At 40.6% G+C, this 27,605-nt stretch overlaps 1 protein-coding gene across 1 annotated transcript in view; it reads right to left on the bottom strand.

Moving 5' to 3' along the window:
* Positions 1 to 27,605, bottom strand: part of myo10 (myosin X) — a 262,974-nt gene that overhangs the window by 147,446 nt on the left and 87,923 nt on the right. The window lies entirely within an intron of this gene.

The raw sequence follows: 27,605 nt of genomic DNA, 5'->3' as shown, positions 1-27,605 counted from the left end.
TCTATTGAAGTCACCAAATGGATGAAAATCTTTTGAAACAGAGGATTTAATTTTGTCTTTATGGATTTATTCCTTGTTTTACCAGGTGAGTTGACTGAGAATACATTCACATTTACAGCAATGACCTGTGGAAAGTTACAAAACATCGTAAAAATACATAGTTAACATACAAAATATGTAAGCAAGCAAAAACACACACAAAAAGATCCAAGCATAGAATCATAAGAAACAAACACATTCTTCCCTAAAAAGGTCCTCACACAACCGTCTGACATGCCTCAGAGGCACTAATTCATCCACTTTCAGCAAACTCTGTACACCATTCCACATGCAAGGTAGAAAATAGCTAAAGGCTAACCTAACTCTATTGAGATGGAAGGGATCTCCAAAGTTAGCCATCCCTTAGACTGTGTCTGACAGCTTATATTTCCGTAGGGTAACAGAGAAGCTAGGTACGGAGGCAGGTTATGCATCAGGGCTTTATAAACAACAAGGGTGCAATGCATCGATCTACCAGACTTCAAAGAGGGCCAGCCTACTTTCTGATACAGAGTGCAGTGATGTGTGCTGAAACTATCACCCGTAAAAAAGCACAACGCACTACGATAACTGTGGCATCTGCATTCATATTGACGATATCCCCATTGTCTAAGATCGGAAATAAATGTTGACTGAATTATTTGTTTTCTGCTATTTAAGGAAAGGCATGACCTATTCCCATAAAAGCCCATTTGAACGATTAACTTCTTAATTAACTAACTCATCAACATGAGTCTTGAAGGAAAGCCTATTATCAATCCAGATGCCTAGAAATGTATAAGTGAGGACACAATCAATGAGGGTACCATCCAATGTTACATATGCAAAAATCATCAGATATATTTTCACGTGATTTAGAAAATAGCATATACTTGGTTTTACATGTATTAGGAGAATATTCAATCAACGTCACACCAAACATACAGAGCAAATGGTTGCCATATTCTCGGAATATAAGATATTAATGCTCCAATGTTTTATTGGAACGTTGCAAGTACATTCCGGGGATCAAAGACGTTTAAAACATAGAATATTCTGTCATGGTCCCCTGGAGGTTTTTGTCTAGTTCCTCACTTGTTTCCGGGGATGTCCATAAAGAGGTTTTTAGGACGTTGCCTGATGGCCCTAAAGAAACATTCTCCCCCCCAAAATATGTGCCTCATTACACATCACCCCTTGTTACTGTTGCTAAGCCCATCAAAGCCCTGATTGGCGAACACTGATCCATTCCCAGCTCTTTGTCTGTTGACAAGGTTAGGGAAACAGACACACACACGTCTTTCAATATAAAGCATTTGCAACTTACAAATTTGACCCACATGATTACATTTTGTTCATTTAAACAGTTGTTATAATTCAACATGTCCTCACCTAGGATTTGAACTCACAACCTCTTGGTTCACAGCATTTAAATCTTTCTTTTACGCCACCATGTCTGGGTAAAATACTGATTTCACCTGTATTGCTACACTTTGCACTTCAAAGTAAATCTCAGCTCTATTAAAGGTACACTCAGGAAAAACGATTTTATTTATCAGTGTATTTGTTTTTTCTTTATTAAAAGTTTTATTAATTCAGGTCAGCCCAATTGAGACCAGGGTCTCATTTACAATGGTGACCTGAGTACAAACATTTTCACAATCAAGAGAAATGTACATTCCAAACATAACAAGAATAATATATACACTACCATTCAAAAGTTTGGGGTCACTTAGAAATGTCCTTATTTTTGAAAGCAAAAAAAAAAGTCCATTAAAATAACATAAATTGATCAGAAATACAGTGTAGACATGGTTAATGTTGTAAATCACTATTGTAGCTGGAAACAACAGATTTATGGAATATCTACATAGGCGTACATAGAACCATTACCAGCAACCATCACTCCTGTGTTCCAATGGTATGTTGTGTTAGCTAATCCACGTTTATCATTTTGAAAGGCTAATTGATCATTAGAAAACCCTTTTGCAATTATGTTAGCACAGCTGAAAAATGTTATCCTGATTTAAAGAAGCAATAAAACTGGCCTTCTTTAGTCCAGTTGAGTATCTGGAGCATCAGCATTTGTCGGTTTGATTACAGGCTCAAAATGGACAGAAATAAAGGACATTCTTATGAAGCTCGTCAGTCTATTCTTGTTCTGAGAAATGAAGGCTATTCCATGCGAGAAATTGCCAAGAAACTGAAGATCTCGTACAGCTCTGTGTACTACTCCCTTCACAGAACAGCGCAAACTGGCTCTAACCACAATAGAAAGAGTAGTAGGAGGCCCCGGTGCACAACTGAACAAGAGGACAAGTACATTAGAGTGTCTAGTTTGAGAAACAGACGCCTCACAAGTCGTAAACCAGCAGCTTCATTAAATTGTAGCCGCAAAACACCAGTCTCAACATCAACAGTGAAGAGGCGACTCCGAGTTTCCCAGAGACACTGTTGACGTTGAGAATGGTGTTTTGCGGGTACTATTTAATGAAGCTGCCACACAGAAGTACCATTCAAAAGTTTGTACACACCTACTCATTCAATAGTTTTTCTACATTGTAGAATAATAGTGAAGACATCAACATTATGAAATAACACATATGGAATCAATCATGTAGTAACTGAAAAAAGTGTTAAATCAAAATATATTTTATATTTGAGATTTTTCAAAGTAGCCACCCTTGAACACAGCTTTGCACACTCTTGGCATTCTCTCAACCAGCTTCATGAGGTAGTCACCTGGAATGAATTTCAATTAACAGGTGTCTTTTCTTAAAAGTTAAATAGTGGAATTTCTTTCCTTCTTAATGCGTTTGAGCCAATCAGTTGTGTTGTGACAAGGTAGGGTTGGTATACAGAAGATAGCCCTATTTGCTAAAAGATCGTCCATATTATGGCAACAACAGCTCAAATAACAAAAGAGAAATTACTTTAAGACATGAAGGTCAGTCAATCCGGAAAATCTCAAGGACTTGGAAAGTTTCCTCCAGTGCAGTAATAAAATCCATCAAGCGCCATGATGAATCTGGCTCTCATGAGGACCGCCACAGGAAGTAAGACCCAGAGTTACCTCTGCTGCAGAGGATAAGTGTAAGGGCTGTCTCTCTCCTCATCCTCGGACGAGGAGAGGAGAGAAGGATCATCAGACCAAAATGCAGCAGTAGGGAAATAAGCCATCTCTTTATTTGAAAACGATGATGGCAACACGAAAAAACAAAACACTTTCAAAAATACAAAACAAGAAAACGAAGTAGACGAAACCTGAACGTAAACTTACATAACTAAACGTAACACTTACGGACAGGAACAGACTACATCGAAACGACACGAACAACCGAACAGTCCCGTATGGTGCAAGACATAACACAGATACGGAAGACAATCACCCACAAACAAACAGTGAGAACACCCTACCTAAATATGACTCTTAATTAGAGGAGAACGCAAAACACCTGCCTCTAATTAAGAGCCATACCAGGCAACCAAAACCAACATAGAAACAGATAACATAGACTGCCCACCCAAAACACATGCCCTGACCATAAACACATACAAAAACAACATAAAACAGGTCAGGACCGTTACAATAAGTTCATTAGAGTTACCAGCCTCAGAAATGGGCAATTAACTGCACCTCAGATTGCAGCCCAAATAAATGCTTCACAGAGTTCAAGTAACAGACACATCAACATCATCTGTTCAGAGGAGACTGTGTGAATCATGCTGCGCGAAGCATGGAGGAGGAGGTGTAATGGTGCTTTGCAGGCGACACTAAGTGATTTATTTAGAATTCAAGGCACACTTAACCAGCATGGATACCACAGCATTCTGCAGCGATACGCCATCCCATTTAGTTTGCGCGTAGTGGGACTTACATTTGTTTCTTAAAAGGACAATGACCCAAAACACGCCTCCATGCTTTGTAAGGGCTATTTGACCAAGAAGGAGAGTGATGGAGTACTGCATCAGATGACATGGGCTCCACAATCCCCCAACCTCAACCAATTGAGATGGTTTGGGATAAGGTGGACTGCAGAGTGAAGGAAAAGCACCCAACAAGTGCTCAGCATATGTGGGAACTCCTTCAAGACTGTTGGAAAAGCATTCCTCATGAAGCTGGTTGAGAGAATGCCAAGAGTGTGCAAAGCTGTCATCAAGGCAAAGGGTGGCTACTAAGAATCTCAAATATAAAATATATTTTGATTTGTTTAACACTGTTTTGGTTACTACATGATTCCATATATGTTATTCCATAGTTTTGATGTCTTCACTATTATTCTACAATGTAGAAAATAGTAAAAATAAAGAAAATCCTGGAATGAGTGGGTGTGTCCAAACTTTTGACTGGTACTGTGTGCGTGTGTGTGTGCGCTGTGTGTGTGTGTGTGTGTGTGTGTGTGTGTGTGTGTGTGTGTGTGTGTGTGTGTGTGTGTGTGTGTGCGTGCGTGCGTGCGTGCGTGCGTGCGTGCGTGCGTGCGTGCGTGCGTCTATATATATATATATATATATATAAACTACAAGGTTTAATTGCAATACTACAATTACAACAAATAAACCATTAGAATCGATAGAAACAACTGCAATCTTCTATGAATTCATTTAACACCAGAGTCCTAAACTACACTAGTGGCAGCAGGGAATCAAGATGCAAGGAATTTTGCAGGTTATTCCAACAATGCACTAAAAATATCACCTGTGATAAAGTCAAGAACTGGCAGGAAAATTTACTGTACAATCTACTTCCTGCTATTTAGGAAGAGGCAACATTTATTTCTAAAAAAGCCTACTTTAAATCTTAGCTCTTTACCTAGTTCATCCATATATTTTTTAAACAATACATCTTTGTCAATCCAAATGGGAGAACCATCCAATTAATAAAAATGTAGTCCATTTGAAATATTTTTGCCAGAATTATTTTATTATTATTATTTATTATGTATTTAATCTTGCCCGCATTAAGTACACATTTTAAACTAACTAGTGCTTTCTGTAAGTCAATGCAAAAAGGTCAGATTGCAGCTCTAACATAGCCTGGTCAACAGTTCAGGAAATGGCAAACATAACAGTGTCATCTGTATAGAGATTAATATTACAAGTTTTAACAGATAGTTCAATATTATTGTATAGACCTTGTATAGACAGGTGTGTGCCTTTCCAAATCATGTCCAATCAATTGAATTTACCACAGGTGGACTCCAATGAAGTTGTAGAAACATCAAGGATGATCAATGGAAACAGGATGCACCTGAGCTCTATTTCAAGTCTCATAGCAAAGGGTCTGAATACGTTTTTATACTTTTTTATTTTTAATGCATTTGCACACATTTCTAAAAACCTGTTTTCGCTTTGTCATTATGAGGTATTGTGTGTAGATTGCTGAAAAAAAGTATTTAATCCATTTTAGAATAAGGTTGTAATGTAGAATTTTTTTGAAAAAGTCCAAGGGACTATATACTTTCCCAAGTCACTATATGAAGATATTGTGGAAATACTGAAAGGACACTTTTCACCAAAACCACTAGTTATTTCTGAAAGGTTTAGGTTCCACAGAAGAAACCAGGAAGAGGGAGAATTAGTGACAATGTTTGCTGCTGCATTAAAAACCTGTGAGTGTAAGTCTAAGCCCAGTGTTCGGGATATCTAAGCTAACATATGGAATTGTTTTAAGATGGTCATACCATGGATCATTTAGCTATTTGATGTAGAATTTTAGAACCCCTGTCAGTATAAAAAATATATACAAAAATGATTTGATAAAATATTACATGTGTTCTTTACTGCTATAGCCCATAGAAACACATTGTATAACACACAAAAAAAATGGCAAAACAGACAGTCCAAAAATAAATAATAAGCAATAACGTTTTGAAGTGTTTGTCCTATATCTAGGAGATAAAAAAAACCTCCACCACAAAAAATGTTGACCCATATTTAGTACCTTTGCTGTTTCACTTTTTACATCCTATTGATCCTACTGGGTTACCTTCTTGGTGACTCTCCTGAAGTGTCGTAGTGACTTTTTTTTTTAAACTTAAAAAGTACAGAAAACAAATGGAACACATTTACAAATAGAATGGTCTTCAGAAACAAGTCCCTGACACAGGCCTTATCCCCTGCCCCAATCCAGGTTATGACGATGGCGAGACGGTTTGACAGATTGCAAGGTAGCATCCGCCACACTGTCGACTTCAGGTCCTTGGCACCCATTACAGCTAGAACCTACAAAAGCTACAAAATGCAAGAGAGGTATTAGAAATCATACACTATGTTAACATATTTGCCTCCCCCAACTCCCTATATTTTAAATACATTTATTGTGACAGTCTAAAGCAGGCCTGGACAATTATTCTCCAAGGAGGGCGACATTAGAATATATTTTTGCCATCGCGTGCCAGAATCATATTACAGGATTATACATCATGTGTATGACTGTGTAGACAGATATATCTACTGCAAATCACCTCCAGATATGCTACTTATTTTACTTTTTTAACATGCACAGAAATAAACCACATCCATGTTCTCCTTTTGGTAGGTATTTTCATTATTAAACATGCAATGAACTACACGGAGGGAAAAGTACACTGCATTCAGCACCACGGACAGGACTCTTTAGGGTATGCACAAAAACACAAGAAAGAGAGAGCTTAACATTACATTTAAACTACTCAACCAGTGTGAGGAGTGAAGTCTCTGATGGGCATTGACTAGAGCAGTGAAGTCAGGTATAGTTTCTGACGTCGCTATGCGCAGGATTGCAGAGAGGTGAGAGTCAGTAAGAGATGATCTGTGCTTTTGACTTGTTATATTTCATCACTGAAAATGTGTTTCATCACTGCTCACATACATAGGTTGACCCAAAGATCTTCTGAACATGACTCGTAATCTTTGGAAAGTTTTGTTCATTGAGAGATGCATAGAACCTGGTCAGTGACATTGTTTTAAATTACTGCATCAGACTGAAGATCGATAAGCTCAAGTTGCAGGTCAGTGGGAGCGTTATCCACATTAAAGGTGAAAGGAGAGGAAACCAAAAGCATGTCATTTTGCAACACTTTGAAATCCTCAAAACGAAGAGAAAACTCACAGTTCAAAGAACGGAGCAGCGATGTATACTTCTCCTGCTGGTCATCTGATAGGGAATATATTAGTAGTGTCGAAAGGTGGGTGAGATTGTTGGCTGGTACTTGGCGGGTCAGGAGGAGTAATTTTTCCTTGAAGGCTTAGACAGCTCTTTCTTGTCGGGGCAAAGTATTGCTGCAGAGTCAATTAAACATGCTTTAATGATTTCGCCCTCAGCGAATGGCTTGCTATGTTTAGCGATTTTGTGGGACAGTACATAGCTAGCTCTCACAATTCCGACGTTGCTGAATGCAGTTTTGTGAAAAGTCCTTGCTGCTTTTGCAACTGAGAAAGCAACTATTTTGATGCACTTGCCCTCTGCTTAGAAGGCATATTCCTATATTTCTCTGCATGCTTCGTCTGGAAGTGTCGGGACAAGTTGTAGTCTTTCAAGACAGCGATGCACTCTTTGCACACTAAGCACACAGCTTTCCCTGATACCTCAATAAATAAATATTTCAATGTCCACTCTTCCTGGAACACCCTACATTCATTGTCTGCTTTCCTTTTTCTTTTAAATCTTTGAAAAACTAATTGTTGAGAATTTCTAGCTAGCTACTATTTGTTACTGTGACGTGTGTGTCAGCCTGGCAGACACTGTCTGTCCTCGTGCAGTTGTTATTTATACGTGCCTTCAATATAAATGTCCCACAAGCGGTGGGAGTTAAATCATTACACAAAGGCGAGTATTCATTAGGCTTTTAATTTGAGGGCTCTGGAGCCGGCCTTTGCCCAGGCCTGGGTCTAAAGACAGATGGCAGATATTTCCAATAAGTATTTACATTCAAGTTGGTAACAGTTATATTCTTACCTTCATGTCTGCGGCCCAAACTTGGCACCGATGGAGTGTCTCACTCCTGGCCCTGTTTGAAAAAAATAACGTTACATTGAAATGAATTAAATACTGTACAAGAAAGAACAGAGAGGCAGAGTCTCATCTGGGCTAAGTGAATGTAACGATACATACCTCCATGACTATCACATCCACATGGTGCTGTGGTGAATACAATGCTGAGGCTGGCCATTGCCCTAATTGAAAGACACACCAGATTAGCTAGCTACATGACTAAAGGGGATTTGTCTCCTGTGAATATAGTTACATATAATGTTAGTCAATTTTGATAATTAGTAAACCATCAAATGTTAGCCAGCTAGCTAAGTAATGTGGCTAGCAAGGACACAATCATAATTTAGCTAGCTAGCAACGGTTAAGTTCATGTTTCTATTTAGCTAGCTAGCTAAAGTTAGCAAACTAGCAAAGTAATGTTAACTAGCTATCTAAGCTCGCTAGCTTGCATTATTGTCCTCGTTGATGTTAACGTTACACAATAAAACTACTCACAAATGAAGGAACGCAGTAATATTACTTACTTGAGCAAACAAACTTTGCATTCCAATCTGGTGCATGAACAGATGAGGACTAGAAACGAGAAACATTTTTCAAACGCATTGGTTTTAAAAATGAAAAACAACTAGCTAACGTAAACTCACCCCATTCCGTACAAATGTGCGCAACCGTGATATTCAAACGAAGCTGCAAAGAAAACTAATAGGACTGTAGCGACTGTGTTGACTTCAAAATCTGGGGTGTGAACTACGTTTCTATTCAAGCGTTGATCGACATTGTAATCGCTCTATAGTATTGGAGAAAAGTTGAAAAAAGCATATAGCAACTATTTCTGTCTTACAATCTCTCTCCACCAGATGTAGCACTTCTCTCATCGTTTAAAAACAAGAAATGGACAGTGAAGGGGGTTAGGGGGGATACCTAGTCATTTTTTGCGTCATCACTGCATGCGATCATGACTCTCAAAGCCGCTGTTTACTTCTAAGATCACTTTAGCACCGCCCTAAAAACCCGATTCAAATTCGACACAAACCTTCAAATAGGTGTGTAATGACACATTATATAAACTCTTTATAGTGTTTTATTTACATTTTAGAGGCGATAAGGTGATAAGTTGGACAGATCGAGTGAAAAAAAAGCAGTTTTCCCACACGACAACTGTCCTTCTCACTATCACGCATTAGTTTCGATTCCCCACCCGCCATTTTTAAAAAGACCCGTCGGAGCTCATTGCCTTGTTGAATTATGCAGAAACGGGCAGCGTGGGGGTCATGTAATTGATTCTGTTGGAAAGGGGAGAAATTGTGCTTTACAATGGTTTTGACATTACAGTTGATCTGGAAGTATTACGTTTTTGGTGCGCTAAAATAAGGTCAATTGTACGGACCAAGGCGATGTACAAAAGTGAGTGAGTTTACGTTAGATAGCTAATGAGGTCTGTTGTCTCCCACAAATGATCCACTCTATGCATGACTCAAAATTCAGGTTAGCGAATTGGTGCTCCATGGGTGCCACAAGCGTATTATTTTTTGGTATTTCCAATCTTTCGGCAGTGATAAATAAAAACAATTAAACTGTTCTTTAGTTCCAAAAGCCTGTGAAATTTAATTTACCAAAAGCTACTGGATATTAGCTATCAAGTATCAAAGACAGATTTCAAAACTCAATGGAGGATGGTAATAAATAACTTCCTGTTGAGGCTTTTCGGCTTCTTCTTCTTTTCTTCAAGTGGGTGAGGCGGTTTAGGGAGTGACATTTATTGCTAGAAAGGAACCATTTGTATTGAGTCAAAAATATACAGTTGAAGTCAGAAGTTTACACAAACTTAGGTTGGAGTCATTAAAACTCGTTTTTCAACCACCACACATTTCTTGTTAACAAACTATAGTTTTGGCAAGTCGGTTAGCACATCTACTTTGTGCATGACAGAAGTCATTTTTCCAACAATTGTTCACAGACAGATTATTTCACTTATAATTCACTGTATCACAATTCCAGTGGGTCAGAAGTTTACATACACTAAGTTTACTGTGCCTTTAAACAGCTTGGAAAATTCCAGAAAATGATGTCATGGCTTTAGAAGCTTCTGATAGGCTCATTTACATAATTTGAGTCAATTTAAGGTGTACCTGTGGATGAATTTCAAGGCCTACCTTCAAACTCAGTGCTTCTTTGCTTGACATCATGGGAAAATCTAAAGAAATCAGCCAGGACCTCAGAAAATGTGTAGACCGCAATTTACAAATGCCTGAAGGTACCACGCTCATCTGTACAAACAATAGTACGCAAGTATAAACACCATGGGACCACACAGCCGTCATACCGCTCAGGAAGGAGACGCATTCTGTCTCCTAGAGATGAGCATACTTTGGTGTGAAAAGTGAAAATCAATCCCAGAACAACAGCAAAGGACCTTGTGAAAATGCTGGAGGAAGCAGGTACAAAAATATCTATATCCACAGTAAAGCAAGTTCTATATCGTCATAACCTGAAAGGCCGCTCAGCAAGGACGAAGCCACTACTCCAAAACACCGCCATCAAAAAGCCAGACCACGGTTTGCAACTGCACATGGGGACAAAGATTGTACTTTTTGGAGAAATGTCCTCTGGTCTGATGAAACAAAAATAGAACTGTTTGGCCATAATGACCATCGTTATGTTTGGAGGAAAATGGGGGACGCTTGCAAGCTGAAGACACCATCCCAACCGTGAAGCACGGGGGTGGCAGCATGATGTTTTGTGGGTGCTTTGCTGCAGGAGGGACTGGTGCACTTCACAAAATAGATAGCACCATGAGGGAGGAAAATTATGCGGATATAGCGAAGCAACATCTCAAGACATCAGTCAGGAAGTTAAAGCTTGGTCGCAAATGGGTCTTCCAAATGGACAATGACCCCAAGCATACTTCCAAAGTTGTGGCAAAATGGCTTAAGGACAACAAAGTCAAGGTATTGGAGTGGCCATCCCAAAGCCCTGACCTCAATCCCATAGAAAATTTGTGGACAGAACTGAAAAAGCATGTGCGAGCAAGGAGGCCTTACAAACCTGACCCAGTTACACCAGCTCTGTCAGGAGGAATGTGTCAAAATTCACCCAACATATTGTGGGAAGCTACCCGACACGTTTGACCCAAGTTAAACAATTTAAAGGCAATGCTAGCAAATACTAATTGAGTGTATGTAAACTTCTGACCCGCTGGGAATGTGATGAAGGATGTGATGAAGGAAATAAAAACTGAAATAAATAATTCTCTCTACTATTATTCTGATATTTCACATCCTTAAAATAAAGGGTGATCCTAACTGACCTAAGAAAGACAGGGAATGTAAATTAAATGTAAGGAATTGTGAAAAACTGAGTTTAAATGTATTTGGCTAAGGTGTATGTAAACTTCCCACTTCCACTGTAGTAGCCTACATTAAATCAATGGCAAAATGTACACTATTTTGAGGCATAAATCTATTTCAACTGTAAATTATTAGGTGTAGTTCTATCACGTTTTCGGGTCATCCTCAATGATTGTAAATGCATTATGTCCACATGTGTGGTTGTATTGTGTTTTCAAATTGACAAAAACAAATGTAAAGTATTGGAACAAAAACAAAACAGCTTACATCTTCTGGCTGACAGTAGGTAACTGGAAGGTGGCAGGCTGAATTTGAGATCAGAGAAATTCTTTGGCATTGGCTTTCAAATGAACTCATGGCTAGATGGCTTGCCTAGGTTTTATAGCGGTCCTCTGCCTGGAGGCTAAATGCCAGAGATGCAAAAGCGGACTGCCAAGGGCTTATAGTGGTCCTATGAGTCGAGGCTACCAGCAAGAGATGCAAATCACGTCTTGAACGGCATACTCCATTCGCCCGCTGGCGGTAGGAGTTTATAGCCTTGGGCGTAGTGAATGCAGAAAATAGCAAGAGGGAGATTATTTTGTGACTGTGACTAACTACCTGAACCACCCCCATTTCATCCACACACAATATACACCTTCTGTAACCTCTAAATGGATAGATTCCAGTCCTGCTATACTGTATGTATGGGTAAAATAGATTTGACAGACCTGAAGTACCTTGAAAACACCTTCCAGGTTAAATGTTTTGATTTGGGGGAAAAAATAGGCAATATACAAATAGTATACAGACACAAGTCCACAAAAACATCATACAGAATATACAATATTGGAACACTAAACATAACTCTGGCGTTTAGGCTGATTGCAGTGGGAATATACAGTACAATTTACAGAGGAGAAATATCTATATATGCAGAGGGAGGGATGCTGCCATGGCAAATATATACAGCACGTCAGTGGAGGCTGGTGGGAGGAGCTATAGGAGGACAGGCTCATTTTAAAAGCTGGAATGGAATAAATAGAACGGTATCAAACATATGGAAACCACGTTTGACTCCGTTCCATTCATTCCAGTCTAGCCATTCCAATGAGCATGTCCTCCTATAGCTCCCCCCACCAGCCCCCACTGCAGTGCATATACAGTGTTGTGCGGAGGTGAACATAGTCCAAATGCAGTAGGGTAGATTAGTATTTGAGCTCATTGATGACAAGGTGCAGTAATCAGCCCAATTGAGGTGTCGGGAAGTTTTGGTCATGATTGACCTAAATCATCTGCCAGAGCAGAGTTTTGAAAACATGGGGTGTCCAGGATGGGCAGGGTCGGCGATGATCTTACCTGCACGCTTCCTTGCACTGGAGGCGTAAAGGTCCTTGATGGTGGGCAGGTGACAGCCGATGACCTTCTCTGAAGACCGGACAATGCGCTGCAGTTTGCCAGGACCCAAACCAGATAGTGCTGGACATGTAGAACCGAATCAGTTTGAGTTTCGTCAGCTGGCGCAGATAGTACATCCTCTGTCGAGCGTTCTTGGTCACGGCTGTGATGTTGTCCTCCCACTTGAGTTTGTGGGAGATGATGGTCCTCAGGAATTTGAATGACTTGGCCATGCTGACGGCGGAGCCATCAATCTCGAGGTCAACCACCATCTCTACGGTTTTGACTGTGTTGAGTTCCAGGTTGTTGCGACTGCACCAGGCCACCAGGCAGTGAACCTCTCCAAGATACATGTGTGTGTTTTGTCCTATATTTATATGTTATTTTTTAAATAATTTTTATTTTTAATCCCAGCCCCCGTCTTTTGCCTTTTGGTAGGCCGTCATTGTAAATAAGAATTTGTCCTTAACTGACTTGCCAAGTTATATAAAGGTTAAATAACTAAATAAAAATAAAACATGGACTCGTAGCCGTCGGAGATGAGACGAACCAGGTTGGTGTCATCAGCAAACCTGAGTAGTTTGACAGATGCGACGTTGGAGGTGCAGTCATTGATGTAGAGTCAGTAGAGGAGGGGGGAGAGCATGCAACCCTGCGGTGCCCCCGTGCTGAGAGATATCGAGTCTGAAATATGTTTCCCCATCTTTAACGTACTGTGTCCTGTTGGTTAGGAAGTTGGTGATCCACCGGCAGATAGAGTCAAATACTTTCAGCTGGGTAAATTTGTGCTGTAGCAGTTCCAGAATGATTGTGTTGAAGGCTGAGCTAAAGTCCACAAATATGATCCTCACGTATGTCCTTGCGTTGTCGAGGTGTTGGAGGATGTAGTGAAGGCCCATGTCGACGGCGTCATCCACAGACCGACTGGCTCTGTAGGCTAGCCGCATGGGGTCAAGTGGTGGTTTTGAGATGGGACAGGACAAGGTGCTTAAAGGTTTTCATGATGACCGAGGTGAGTGCTACAGGTCTGGAGTTATTCAGGTGGTTACCTTTTGTTTCCTCGGGACGGGGATGATGGTGGAGCAATTGAAGCAGGCAGGTACAGGTATAGTTCCAGAGACTGATTGAATATGTCCGTGAAAACAAGGGAAAACTGGTCAGCGCAGTGCTTTAGTGTGGCTGAGGAGACCCGGTCTGGGCTTGCAACCTTCCTGCTGTTTTGCCTCTTGAAGAGCTTGTTCACCTCCTGTTCTATGATGACGAGGGGGGGGGGGCAGCCTGGGGTAGGCGAGAGTAAGGGGGAGGAAGTGAGGGGGTTGGAGGAAGGGAGTAGAGTCCTGATGGCTGAAAGTGTTGTCAGCTGAGGGGCAAGATGGCGGAGAAGAAACTCTTGATGGCTGAGGGCTTTTTGAGATTCAAAACGACAGTAGAACTCGTTCAGCTGGTTTGACAGTAGTGGGTCGTCTAGTGCCTGGGGGGTCTTTTATTTGTAGTTTGTGATCTGCTGGAGACCCATTCAGACAGACGAGCTGTCGTTGGGCTCAAATTGTTGTTCTAGCCACTCCTTGTAATGACTTTTGCCAACTTTAATCCCCTTGTTGAGCAGCTGTTCGCAGTTCTATAGGCCTCTTTGTTGTTGCTCCTATGTGCCCCCTCTTTGGCTGAGCGCAGGGCTCTGAGTTCGGCATTGAACCAGGGTTTGTCATTGTTAAATTTGACAAAAGTGCTGGTTAGAACTACTGGTGTCTGCATGGTCAGATGTACAGTTCAGATTTACAGCTGTGAAAATTAGACCAGATAGTTGATTACGGTTGGGCGATGTCAACCTTTGTCCTATCGTGATTATGTACCCATAAAACATTGTGATATACGATGGTATCATCCCTTATTGACCAAGCAAAAAACATTTGCTCAGCGAAATCTAAACGCTACATCTTGAAGAATAATGATGAAAGATAATGTTCTTGAAAGCCTGGGCTGAGGCTAAATGCGGGCAAATCTTTTCTAATATTTATTTCTGGTGGAGGAGCTTCAGCATGGAACAGGTTTGTGTGTTTTTGTGCGTGTGTGTGGCGCGCAAATTATGGAGCAGTGACATAAACCCTGTTTATACCTGGTTCTAACTTGCACCCTTTGTCCTGATCTAGTCCACATTCTGATTGTCTACACCTGTCTAAAAATGTGGGCACAATCAAAAGACACACTGTGATCCGATCCTCCTGCCCACCTCCGGAGGTAATCAGACATGCATTGTGTCTGGATATCTTACAAGTGTAGAAAGATCTGGACAAAGAAACCATTTAAATCATCATTATGACGCCCTCTAAAATCCATGACTGGTGGCACAATTGACTGTTTACATAAATATGTGTCATACAATAAATAAATACATATTATGTTTGAAAGAGTAGCTGTGAAATAATTTGCATAAACGAAGTGACCAGGAAATGTGGTCACAATGCAGACACAGTGGATGGATAATGTGTTTAGACACATTACTGGAAATGTGGGCACAATCAGAATATAGACAAGATTAGAATAAAGGACCCATGTTAGCACCAGGTATAAACAGGGTTTTAGTGAGTTAGGTTATACATCATGGGCTGGATCTAAGCAGTCTCACATCTTCAGAAGTGGATAATAATTGCTTTATTTAACTCATAAAATAATAGTAAATAAATTATATTGTTTGTTCTCTCATAAAGCTGTGATTGAGAATAGTGTATGCCTAAGCTTAGGGTATAGACTTTCATTCTTGATCATTCTTAAACTAGAATATTTGGGAAATAAGCTCATGTTAAAGTTATGAACATCTCATTAAGACACTCTAGGACCGTACTTGTCCAGAGCAGACTGTGGATAAATACTTTTGAATTCTTTCTATCTGTAAAATCTATGCGTAAAATTTTTGTCAATTATTATTATTTTTTTTAAATAATCTTGATTCTGAAGCTGAGAAAAATGTGTTGGCTTGTGGGAAGAGTCTGACTTTCGAGAAAGGGCAGTTAATCAAATCAAATCAAATTTTATTTGTCACATACACATGGTTAGCAGATGTTAATGTGAGTGTAGCGAAATGCTTGTGCTTCTAGTTCCGACAATGCAGTAATAACCAACAAGTAATCTAACTAACAACTACTACCTTATACACACAAGTGTAAAGGGATAAAGGGATAAAGAATATGTACATAAAGATATATGAATGAGTGATGGTACAGAACGGCATAGGCAAGATGCAGTAGATGGTATAGAGTACAGTATATACATATGAGATGAGTAATGTAGGGTATGTAAACATAAAGTGGCATAGTTTAAAGTGGCTAGTGATACATGTATTACATAAAGATGGCAAGAAGCAGTAGATAATATAGAGTACAGTATATACATATACATATGAGATGAGTAATGTAGGGTATGTTAACATTATATTAAGTGGCATTGTTTAAAGTGGCTAGTGGTACATTTTTACATAATTTCCATCAATTCCCATTATTAAAGTGGCTGGAGTTGAGTCAGTATGTTGGCAGCGGCCGCTAAATGCTAGTGGTGGCTGTTTAACAGTCTGATGGCCTTGAGATAGAAGCTGTTTTTCAGTCTCTCGGTCCCTGCTTTGATGCACCTGTACTGACCTCGCCTTCTGGATGATAGCGGGGTGAACAGGCAGTGGCTTGGTGGTTGTTGTCCTTGATGATCTTTATGGCCTTCCTGTGACATCGGGTGGTGTAGGTGTCCTGGAGGGCAGGTAGTTTGCCCCCGGTGATGCGTTGTGCAGACCTCACTACCCTCTGGAGAGCCTTACGGTTGTCGGCGGAGCAGTTGCCGTACCAGGCGGTGATACAGCCCGACAGGATGCTCTCGATTGTGCATCTGTAGAAGTTTGTGAGTGCCTTTGGTGACAAGCCGAATTTCTTCAGCCTCCTGAGGTTGAAGAGGCGCTGCTGCTGATGGCACAGTCATATAGCCAGGCACCTACTTAAAGCTGAGTGACTCACTCATTCATGGCTTTGTATCAAAATAAATAAGTACCAACATTCTTTCTGATAGTCTTTAATAAAGAAATGTTTTGTTATCCTGACCTGGACACCATGTACAGTATTATAATAGTCCATTATGGGCTATTAGCAGGACAATATACCTTTACCAACACCTCTCTGTATTTTGATACTTTGTGCATGGGGCTTCCCCAGTGGTGCAGCTGTCTAAGTCACCGCATCCCAATGCAAAATGCGTTTCTACAGATACCCATGCCGGCCACCACCGGGAGACCCATGAGGCGGCTTTTGGTTTTAATTTAGAATTGCCCAATCCGTCAATCCTCTATATGTAATCATTGGCGGAGAGTCACGTCATATTTTTCGATATACTGTAAGCCTACCGTAGGTGACATGAGTTTCACTAGTGTTGAGTAATGTGCTCTTACCTTATTTATTTAAAGAGCATATTGAAGTTAGAAGCAATAGGATTTGAAGCAATAGCCTACTACTATTTTATCACCGTTTCACACTGCTCTGAGACAAGCATGGGGACTGGTCTTGATAAACCAATGATCTTTTATTTTAACTGAATCTCCGTTTGGGTATTGGTTAGACTACAATTATGGTGTATAAATGTTATGCTCTTGGTGTAACTTTTATTTACCTAGGCAAGTCAGTTAAGAACAAATTCTTATTCACAAGGACAGTCTATTCCTTCCTCCCCATTGGGGAATTGAACCCCGGTCTTCCACATGCCCGCACGACACAGGGAATCTTTAGCTAAATAGCCCAGTACTGTAGCCTACTCCCAATCGTCATGTTGTCCAGCGCCATATTTTCGGTTCCATCCTAACGAAAACACGGAGGGTTTTTCGTTTTTCTTGGAATTGAAACACCATAATATTAATCTAATTAATTAATCAGAATTTCTTAAAATCAGTCCCATATACTATGTTCTTACAAAAAAGATTTTAAATTCTCTAGTACAGTCTCTATTAATAAAGGCTATCAAATGTTTCTCAAAGATTCCCTCTGGTTGTCAAACTAGCACGAACTAGCATTAATGGTACCAGTGTGTGCCATAGAATTCTGCGGCACCATGCAAGCCGTGCTGCAGTACGCTGCAACTTTTAAAGCACGATCCACTGTAAGAAGTTCCCAGCAAGCCAATCCAACTTTTGGGAAGTGCTTCAGGAAGCATGGGGTGAAATCAGTTCAGATTACCTCAACAAATTGACAACTAGAATGCCAAAGGTCTGCAAGGCTGTAATTGCTGCAAATGGAGGATTCTTTGACGAAGGCAACATTTGAAGGACACAATTATTATTTAAATTAAAAATCATTATTTATAACCTTGTCAATGTCTTGACTATATTTCCTATTTATTTTGCAACTCATTTGATGTATGTTTTCATGGAAAACAAGGACATTTCTATGTGACTCCAAACTTTTGAAAGGTAATGTATATATATATATATATATATACACTGCTCAAAAAAATAAAGGGAACACTTAAACAACAACACAATGTAACTCCAAGTCAATGCACATTTGTGGTCTGCTGGAGGTCATTTTGCAGGGCTCTGGCAGTGCACCTCCTTGCACTAAGGCGGAGGTAGCGGTCCTGCTGCTGGGTTGTTTCCCTCCTACGGCCTCCTCCACGTCTCCTGATGTACTGGCCTGTCTCCTGGTAGCGCCTGCATGCTCTGGACACCACGCTGACAGACACAGCAAACCTTTTTGCCACAGTTCGCATTAATGTGCCATCCTGGATGAACTGCACTACCTGAGCCACTTGTGTGGGTTGTAGACTCCGTCTCATGCTACCACTAGAGTGAGAGCACCGCCAGCATTCAAAAGTGACCAAAACATCAGCCAGGAAGCATAGGAAGAGAAGTGGTCTGTGGTCACCACCTGCAGAATCAATCCTGTTTTGGGGGGTGTCTTGCTAATTGCCTATAATTTCCACCTTTTGTCTATTCCATTTGCACAACAGCATGTGAAATTTATTGTCAATCAGTGTTGCTTCCTAAGTGGACAGTTTGATTTCACAGAAGTGTGATTGACTTGGAGTTACATTGTGTTGTTTAAGTGTTCCCTTTATTTTTTTGAGCAGTGTATATATATATGTATGTATATATATATATATATATATATATATATATATATATATATATATATATATATATATATATATATATATATATATATATATATATATATATGTGGGATTGGAAATGATGCAGACAATTACATTGATGGAAGCCACAATCTATCTGCAATATTAAAGCTGATCTACTATTTTTTGATAACTGGTTAGATGGCCTTCAGTATTTCAAAAACTTTGGTTTACTTTAATGTAGCTGTAAAATAGGTTTTGATAGCAACTGGCTGACTCATGCGGTCACGTAATGTTGGGCTAAGTTATTAGGCCAGTTGGCTAGCAACCTTGCAAGCTGGTTTGTAATACATTCATAAAGCATTTGCTTATTGGCTGAAGTATGTCATTCATACTATTAGTCACGCGTTATTTCTGTTGGAGTTTACATTATAGGGAATAGGCTGGCTCCTCCATATTATGTCACACACCTCAAATAAATTTTCCGGCATGACTTTCGGAATTCTGATCAGTTTTATGTAATAACTCGAGAAGTAGAAAAGTGTGGTGTAACTTTGAATTGGGACTTTTGATGCGTTTACTGATGAAAATCCATACGTTACATGTGGTTATGTGGACACCAAGGAATTTGAAGGTCTCATCCTGCTCCACTACAGCCCCGTCAATGTGGATGGGGGCAACAGCGCACTTTCGCAGAGTGAGAGCAAAGGGCAATTAACAACAGTCCTCAAATTATCACCGGACTACAGGCGGTCTACAATACAAAGACAGACATCAGGGCACTGGGGGGGTGTCTATACTTAGCTGGTAAACAGTCACTCTGGGTGGTTTAGACCTACAAACAAAGACCGGTATAACCAGAGAGGATACATTGTTTACAGAGAGATCATACGGCCTTAATACGGTTTGTGCTTTGATATAGTAGAGGAGGGAGTTGGTATAAGTGTTTAAATGAATAAAAACGTGTCTTAATGTTGTATGCATGTTGTCATTTGTATCACAGGAGCATTTGGAACTGTTTATGAGACACGCAGACAGACAGACATTCAGAAATGCAGACAAATGGACAGACATGCACGTGCACACACACACACACACACACACACACACACACACACACACACACACACACACACACACACACACACACACACACACACACACACACACACACACACACACACACACACACACACACACACACACACACACACACACACACACACACACACACACACACACACACACACACACACACACACACACACACACACACACACACACACACACACACACACACACACACACACACTTTTACACTACTGGATGGGTCTGTTTCCAATCATTCCTTTCCCGCATTTCGTTTCCCTTCCCTTCTCCGGCTACAGAACGGCTCCAGAAGCTTTAGCCCCCCATATTAAATAGACTGAGGTCATAAAACTTTCCCCTTCTCCATTTCCTGCCAGCTCTCAAGCATCGTCTGTCATTAAATCACAATCCTGGCACAGTCCCCCGCTCCAGTATATAGAATCTCCATTGTGTGTGTGTGTGTGTGTGTGTGTGTGTGTGTGTGTGTGTGTGTGTGTGTGTGTGTGTGTGTGTGTGTGTGTGTGTGTGTGTGTGTAGCCCGCAGTCAAATATCTCTGAACTGACTTGCAATTGAAAATATGTTGTTTTGAAACCGAGAGCCCATTTTACATTTATTTGGATGTATCGTAATTTTGTGACGTCTTGAAAAAAAGGGGTCATTTTTAGATGGCGACCAACATATCTAACCACTGGGGGAGCCACATGGAAAACCCTTCATTTAGAACAATTTATTTATTTATTTAAATGTTTTACCTTATTTAACTAGGCAAGTCAGTTCAGAACAAATTCTTATTTTACAATGATGGCCTACCCCAGCCAAACCCTCCCCTAACCTGGATGACGCTGGACCAATTGTGCACCGCCCTATGGGACTCCCGATCACGGCCGGTTGTGATACAGCCCAGGATTGAACAAGGGTCTGTAGTGGCGCCTTTTTGTGCAACCATGAGTGAAAGTGTCAATCCAGTATATCTAATGTTATACCATTATGTTACACTATTGCATGTTAAAAATGTTATGGCCAGTGACAGTGTTGTGTGAAAGACTCACGTATGGCCTTGTCAATTGTTGTGTAAATCAGTGCTCCTCAATTCTCTCCTCGGGGACCCACAGCCATTCCTGAGCACCCGATTCAACTTGTCAATAATCCCTGTAGGTCGCAATATCTTCTGAGCTAACATATGAAATTAATAATTTAGCCATTTGATTTAGAATTTTAGGACCCCTGTAGGTATAAAAAATAATATATATATAAAACAGTTATTTGATTAACACATTTTTATACATGGCAAAACAGACAGTCACCAACTAAATCATAAGGAATAAGGTTTTGAAGTGTTTGTCCTATATCTGAGAGATATACAGTATATATAAAAAAAAGCAAACTTTATATCGGTGGAAAGAGGGGATTGAGCTGCAGCCATTACAAAACACGCTAAGTATCTAGCATAAACTCACGGGATGTCACGATCGTCATGGTTATCATACTCGGACCAAGGCGCAGCATACGTAGAGTTCCACATATTTATTAATTGAAACTCACAAAAACAATAAAGAGCAACGAAACGTAACGTATGGTAGAGCTCACAGGCATCAACACGAAAACAAGATCCCACAAAAAACAGTGGGGAAATGGCTGCCTAGATATGATCCCAAATCAGAGACAACGATAAACAGCTGCCTCTGATTGGGAACCATACCAGGCCAACATAGAAATAAATGCACTAGATCACCCACCCTAGTCACACCCCGACCTAACCAAAATAGAGAATAAAAAGGCTCTCTATGGTCAGGGCGTGACACGGGAGTTATTCAATATTCAAAATGACGTCATTGTGTGACGGACGGGTGCGTCAATAGTAATACCTATTGAATTATAACAATATAATATGACTAACCCAAAAAATTACCCTATATCGTTTTTCATACGGTTCTTTGTAGAACCTTTGATATTGAGAATGGTTATATAAAGAACCTTTCTCCATAAAGGTTCTACAAAGGGTTCTATATAGAACCAAAAAGGTTATAACAATAGCGGAACCCTTTTTGGTGCTTTATAGAACCTTTTTTTAAATAGTTCTTTACAGAACCCTGGAAAAGGTTCTTTATAGCACCATACCGGTTCCATTTAGAACCATGTGAGCATGGTTCTTTATAGAACCTTCAAAAAAGGGTTCTATAAAGCACCAATGGTTACCGTAATTTCCGGACTATAAGCCGCTACTTTTTTCCCACGCTATGAACCTCGCGCTTTATACAATGACGCGGCTAATTTTTTATTTTTTTCCCCCACAAGATTCATGCCGCCAAAAAACTGAGCACCGTCACACAATGTGACGTAAATCGAGCGCGCTCAAACTTGCCATCATTCTGATTAAGGTAGTCATTTTGTCACCCTCATCATGGCAAAGACACGGAGAAATGCATATGATGCAGCTTTCAATTTGAAGGCGATCGATCTGGCTGTTGGAAAAGGAAATAGAGCTGCTGCACGGGAGCCTTAATGAGTCGATGATAAGACGTTGGAACTGTGCAGATCCGACTGAAAGCCATAACAATCGCCACCGCAATGAAGTTTGACTTTCTTGGTAGGCTACTGTTTACTTTTTATTTTTGTTACAAGCCGTGTTTCGTTAAAGCCTATTTATTTTTGTTACAAGCCGTGTTTCGTTTAAAAGCCTATTTATTTTTGTTACAAGCCCTGTTTCGTTTAAAGGCTGTGTAAAGTTAATTTGTGTCAATGTACCGGTAGGCACTTGCGGCTTATAGACATGTGCGGTTTATTTATGTACAAAATACATATTTGTAAAAAATTCAGTGGGTACGGCTTATATTCAGGTGCGCTTAATAGTCCAGCAATTACGGTACATGTATTATTTGGCACTATATTGAACACTTTTTTTTTTTAATGTACTTATGAAGGCTTTTTGCATTGAAGTGGAAAGTGTAACATGGTCCATATAATAACTAGGCCTAAGTCATGAGAAATGCTGCCACTGCCAAATCCTATGCTGGCTCAGCCTTTTCCACAAAGCTCCAGATGGCAACACCACAAGACCCCCTAATTAAATTGTTCGCCATTAACACTTAAACAATTAATTAAATATTTTCAGCCACATGAGTATCTTGAAAACTATGTCTAAACACATGCTCTTTTTCCTCAATAACTGACAAACAGACGCACGCACGCACGCACGCACGCACGCACGCACGCACGCACGCACACACACACACACACACACACGTGACTTGTCAACTGAGTAGCATTCAGCCTTAACTATACAACGTCAATGCTCTGACAAAGGAGCCAATGTCCGAAAAGTGTTAGCCTTCATCTTTGTAAGGGAATATAGTATCTACAGCATAAACATGATTGTATTTTGTACAGAGAGGTGCCGAAAAAGGTAGCTCACTCCAAAACAGACAAAGCATAAATACCCAATTCAAACTGCAAACATGGCTGTTAGCTCTACTAGTCAACAAAATACATTATTGTATGTTTCTCCTGACTGAAAGGCCAGGGTAATCCTGGGGCAAAGAAGAAGCACAGAGGACAGAGAAAGAGAGACGACACATGAAAGGCATACCTAAAGCGTGTGTCCACCAGTGTGCTGTGTGTTATAGTTGAGATCAAGGACTTCTTTGTTTGAGAGGAATACCCCTTGTGTTATGTTCCTGATTCGGTGATGAGGTGTGTGGGTGTGTGTGTGTGCGCCCACTATCCCAAGGTTTGGTGTGTGTTGTGTGTTTGTGTATGTGTGCCCACCAACCCAGGGTTTGGTGTGTGTGTGTGTGTGTGTGCAGTTTACACACATACGTTCGAGTGGGGATTGTCCAGCACCAGAGAGCTTGGTGTTGTGTCCTGTCAATGACCCCAGTAACCCTGGCACTCATTGTGACATTTCCATCAGGAGCTGTGAAGAAGGCTAGTTACTGTTCAACAAGTCAAACACATGTGACCCCCTCCTATGTTTCCCTCTTGTAGCCCCCAGTATTCTGCCAGGGCTCATTGCTGCATTCTTGCGTTTGCAACGCCTCTGTGAGACGAGGCCTAACATCACAGATGCATCTCTCAGACAAGGGTGGAGATTTAGATTAAGTTTAAGATGACATTAAACGTGTTGTGTGTACGTTTTCTGTGCTATTTCCCCATGTTTGTTTTTAAGAATACTTACTAAGCTTTTCAGGTGTTTCAATGGAATTACTGTACTTCGGTTACTTGTTTTTTTTATAATGTAATAATCTTGGATATTTCATTTTTCTAATGTAATAGTCTTGGATATATGTCATGCTGTTTCATTTATTTACATAATATAAAGCAACTGTGGGATGCGTGTGAGCGATGGAGTTTCTGTTTGGAATTGTACACATGATGTCACACCAGTCTGGATATATTTACAGACAACAATCTAACATGTGGGGTTAGCACTAAAGAGATGGTTAACCAATGTAAACACACGTTTTATGGTGCTCAGTTGATAACAAAGAGAGATGTTGGGAATCTAACAGAACTATTTGCCAGTTCCCTTTAAAACAGTTAAATTAGCCACCCATTGGACACACACTGGTTGAATCAACGTTGTTTCAATGTCATTTGTCAACCTATTGTGACGTGGCATCTATGTGGAAAACACGTTTAGTTTTGCAAAAGGTCATCAACCAGTACTGTTTTCATCTAATATCAACCAGCATTGTAAACATTTAAAATTAGGGTAAAACTTCAACTTAAATACAATGACTTAACCTGACTAAGAGGTTGTTACATCAATCGATATAATCAATCTACAGTATATAATTTCAACATAATCATCAATCAAGTATGTATACGTTGAAATTGTGTTCAAAAACTCCACGCACAATCATTCCAAATCTTTTTCATCCTCTATCAAATACTGGGTGGTTGATATCATGTTGAATTGTATATTTTATTAGACATATTTTATTTGACCTTGTATCAATGTTTATCATAAAAAGGTATGTTTGAATAAACGTCATTATTTCAACGTCATGCCATCAACCTAAATAAAGAGGTATATTGAAATAAAATGGGAATCCATAGTTCAAAAATTCCTGCTTGAACAGTTGCTTCTATATGAGGAGTAATGCATTTCAGTGAGAACGAGAGTACCATCCAGATGCCTACCTCTATGTACACTGCTTGGCATTGAAAAAAAGATGTGTTCATTTCAGCTGAGTTATCATGTCAAATCATAAAAAAATGTATCAGCTTCCATACTCATTTTCGTAGACTACCAAAATAATGTCAGTACATAATTTGGAAAATCGGAAGGTCCCAGAACACATAGTGAGTGCAAGGAGGGGGGGGGGGGGGGGTGGGGGGGGGGTTGGGGGGGTGTTATCTAGGGGGCTCTGAGGCACCGGAACACATTGAGAAAAAGAGCATTATAGTTCTGTTTCTAGACTGAAGCTCCCAACCTTTTTGCATGTTGCACAGCCCAACTTTGAATTCTGCATGACGAACTAGGGGTTATACGTTGTTCTTGAACACCCCTCCCGCCAGCTCCCCGTCTCCCTCTCCCACTGAGTCTGACTCGGTAGTCGGCCTACTGGCAAGTGGAGGTGCCGGTGGTGATGCTGAACTGGCGGGATTAGCATCGCCATCAGGAACTGTCAGGAACAGGATTTTTGGACTTGAAAAATGATAAACTTTATTGCCTTTTCTTACACACTTTTTATTTGACTTTCCCGCGATTCAAATTAAGTTTGGGGAAGCCTGGCTCCCCTTGGCATCAATGAATACAGCTCTGGATAAGAGCGTCTGCTAAATGACTTAAATGTAAATGTAAATGTAAATACACGCCACTGATACACTGAGTATACCAAACATTAGGAACACCTTCCTAATATTGAGTTGCACCCCCCCTTTTGCCCTCAGAACAGCCTCAATTCGTCGGGGCATGGACTCTACAAGGTGTCGAAAGAGTTCCACAGGGATGCTGGTCCATGTTGAATCCAATGCTTCCCACAGTTGTGTCAAATTGGCTGGATATTCTTTGTAAGATGGACCATTCTTGTTACACACGGGAAACTGTTAAGCGTTAAAAACCCAGTTGCGTTGCAGTTCACCAAAGCACATGGACAGCTTTAGTTAAAGTGGTAAATCATCTTAGAGCCAACACAGATGCCAAACAGCTCTCTGTCCTTGTACTCTTGGATTTAAGTGCTGAATTCTACACTGTCAACCAAGATGTCCTTCAGGACATACTGGAGAGGTGGGTTGGCCTCTCCAGTCCAGTTCTAAATTGGTTTAGGTACTATTTAACCGGTTGAGAGTTTTCCGTCACCCTTGGTGAACATACTGTATCTCAGAGAAAATACACATCACATGTGGCGTTCCACAAGGTTCGATATTGGGACCAGTAGTGTTCAGTTTATATATGTAACCCTTTGGCAGTGTTATCAGACAGAACAGCATTGATTATCACTGCTACTCAGATGATACACAACTTTACATGTCTGTGTCACCAGAGGATTTTAGCTCCACCGATAAATGAATTGACTGTATTGCTGATTGAATTACTTCGATGTCACACAGCTTCCTCCAGCTAAATCAAAACAGGACAGAGGCACTTATTATTGGAGCAAAAGCACAGAGCGAGAACCTGGCCTCACATTTGAATTCACAGGCAATAAAGATAAAACACCAGGTAAAATACCTAGGTGTTATTTTAGATTCTGAACTCAATTTCGAATCATTAAGAATGTGACCAAAATAGCTTTTTACTACCTGAGGAACATTGCCAAGGTGCAGCCGTTTCTCTCTCAGGCTGTTACAGAGAGACTCATCCATGCCTTCAGGGGATGGCTGGCTTAGTAAACCAGGACCAGATTCAGAGGAGCTTGCGCTGGGTGCTGAGGTGGAGTGGAAAAGACCGGGGGAGCAGCGGAGGACCTTGTTGAAGGGCCTCGGCGAAGTCAGGGGGCTCAGAGCTTTAAAACTATTTAAGAGCCGTAGGTCTGGACGAGAGGGCAGAGGGATGACACGTTGCAATATTCCTCCCTTCCTACCTCTAACCTCGATTCCACTTAGCCTCCGATGGTGTAGAGCAAGTGGCAGTGGCATGTGTTAATACGGGAAAGTGGTCCAAGGTTGTATCCTCAGTAGCTACTGCAGAGGAGCCCAATCTCGTTGAGCACTCTGGATTATCCCCGAGATCATTTAGAATTGTTGCGTTCAAAAACAGCAAGTAGTCTTGAAGTCTCCATACCCAGAGCAAGACGATCTTCCAGGAGCCTGTTCTCCTCAAGTAGTTCAATGACCCAGTCTTTTGAGGCAACAAACTGCTTACACTGCTTTCACAAAGGTATGAATCAGTCAATTATTCCTCTTTCACCACGGCGAACATACCACAGGTCTCACATTTTATGGCTTTACTATCCGGATCCGACTCAAAAACAGAGAAGTCTGACATGCTTATACTCAGGTCAGAAACAGTGGCCCCGGCTACTAGCCAGTCGGAGCTAGCTCCAGGAGACCGTAAAATCCAGCCAAACAACACAGTGTGTTAAGAACAGCACGAACAACGTGGTCCCAAAATAAAACTCCAGTTTTAAATGTATAAAAGCTGAATAAACAACCAGTTTTACTGCAGATTTCCCCCTCAATCACCAGGACAATCTACTCTACTAAGCCTATACCACTGACTGAACCTCCAACAATGCATCTGCCCTCCATGGGGTCCTGCCCC

This window comes from Salvelinus fontinalis, chromosome 17, assembly GCF_029448725.1.
Source record: "Salvelinus fontinalis isolate EN_2023a chromosome 17, ASM2944872v1, whole genome shotgun sequence".
In the NCBI taxonomy this organism is placed as follows: domain Eukaryota; kingdom Metazoa; phylum Chordata; class Actinopteri; order Salmoniformes; family Salmonidae; genus Salvelinus; species Salvelinus fontinalis.
Note: the sequence above shows the minus strand (reverse complement) of the source record. Positions and strands in the feature narration are given on the sequence as shown.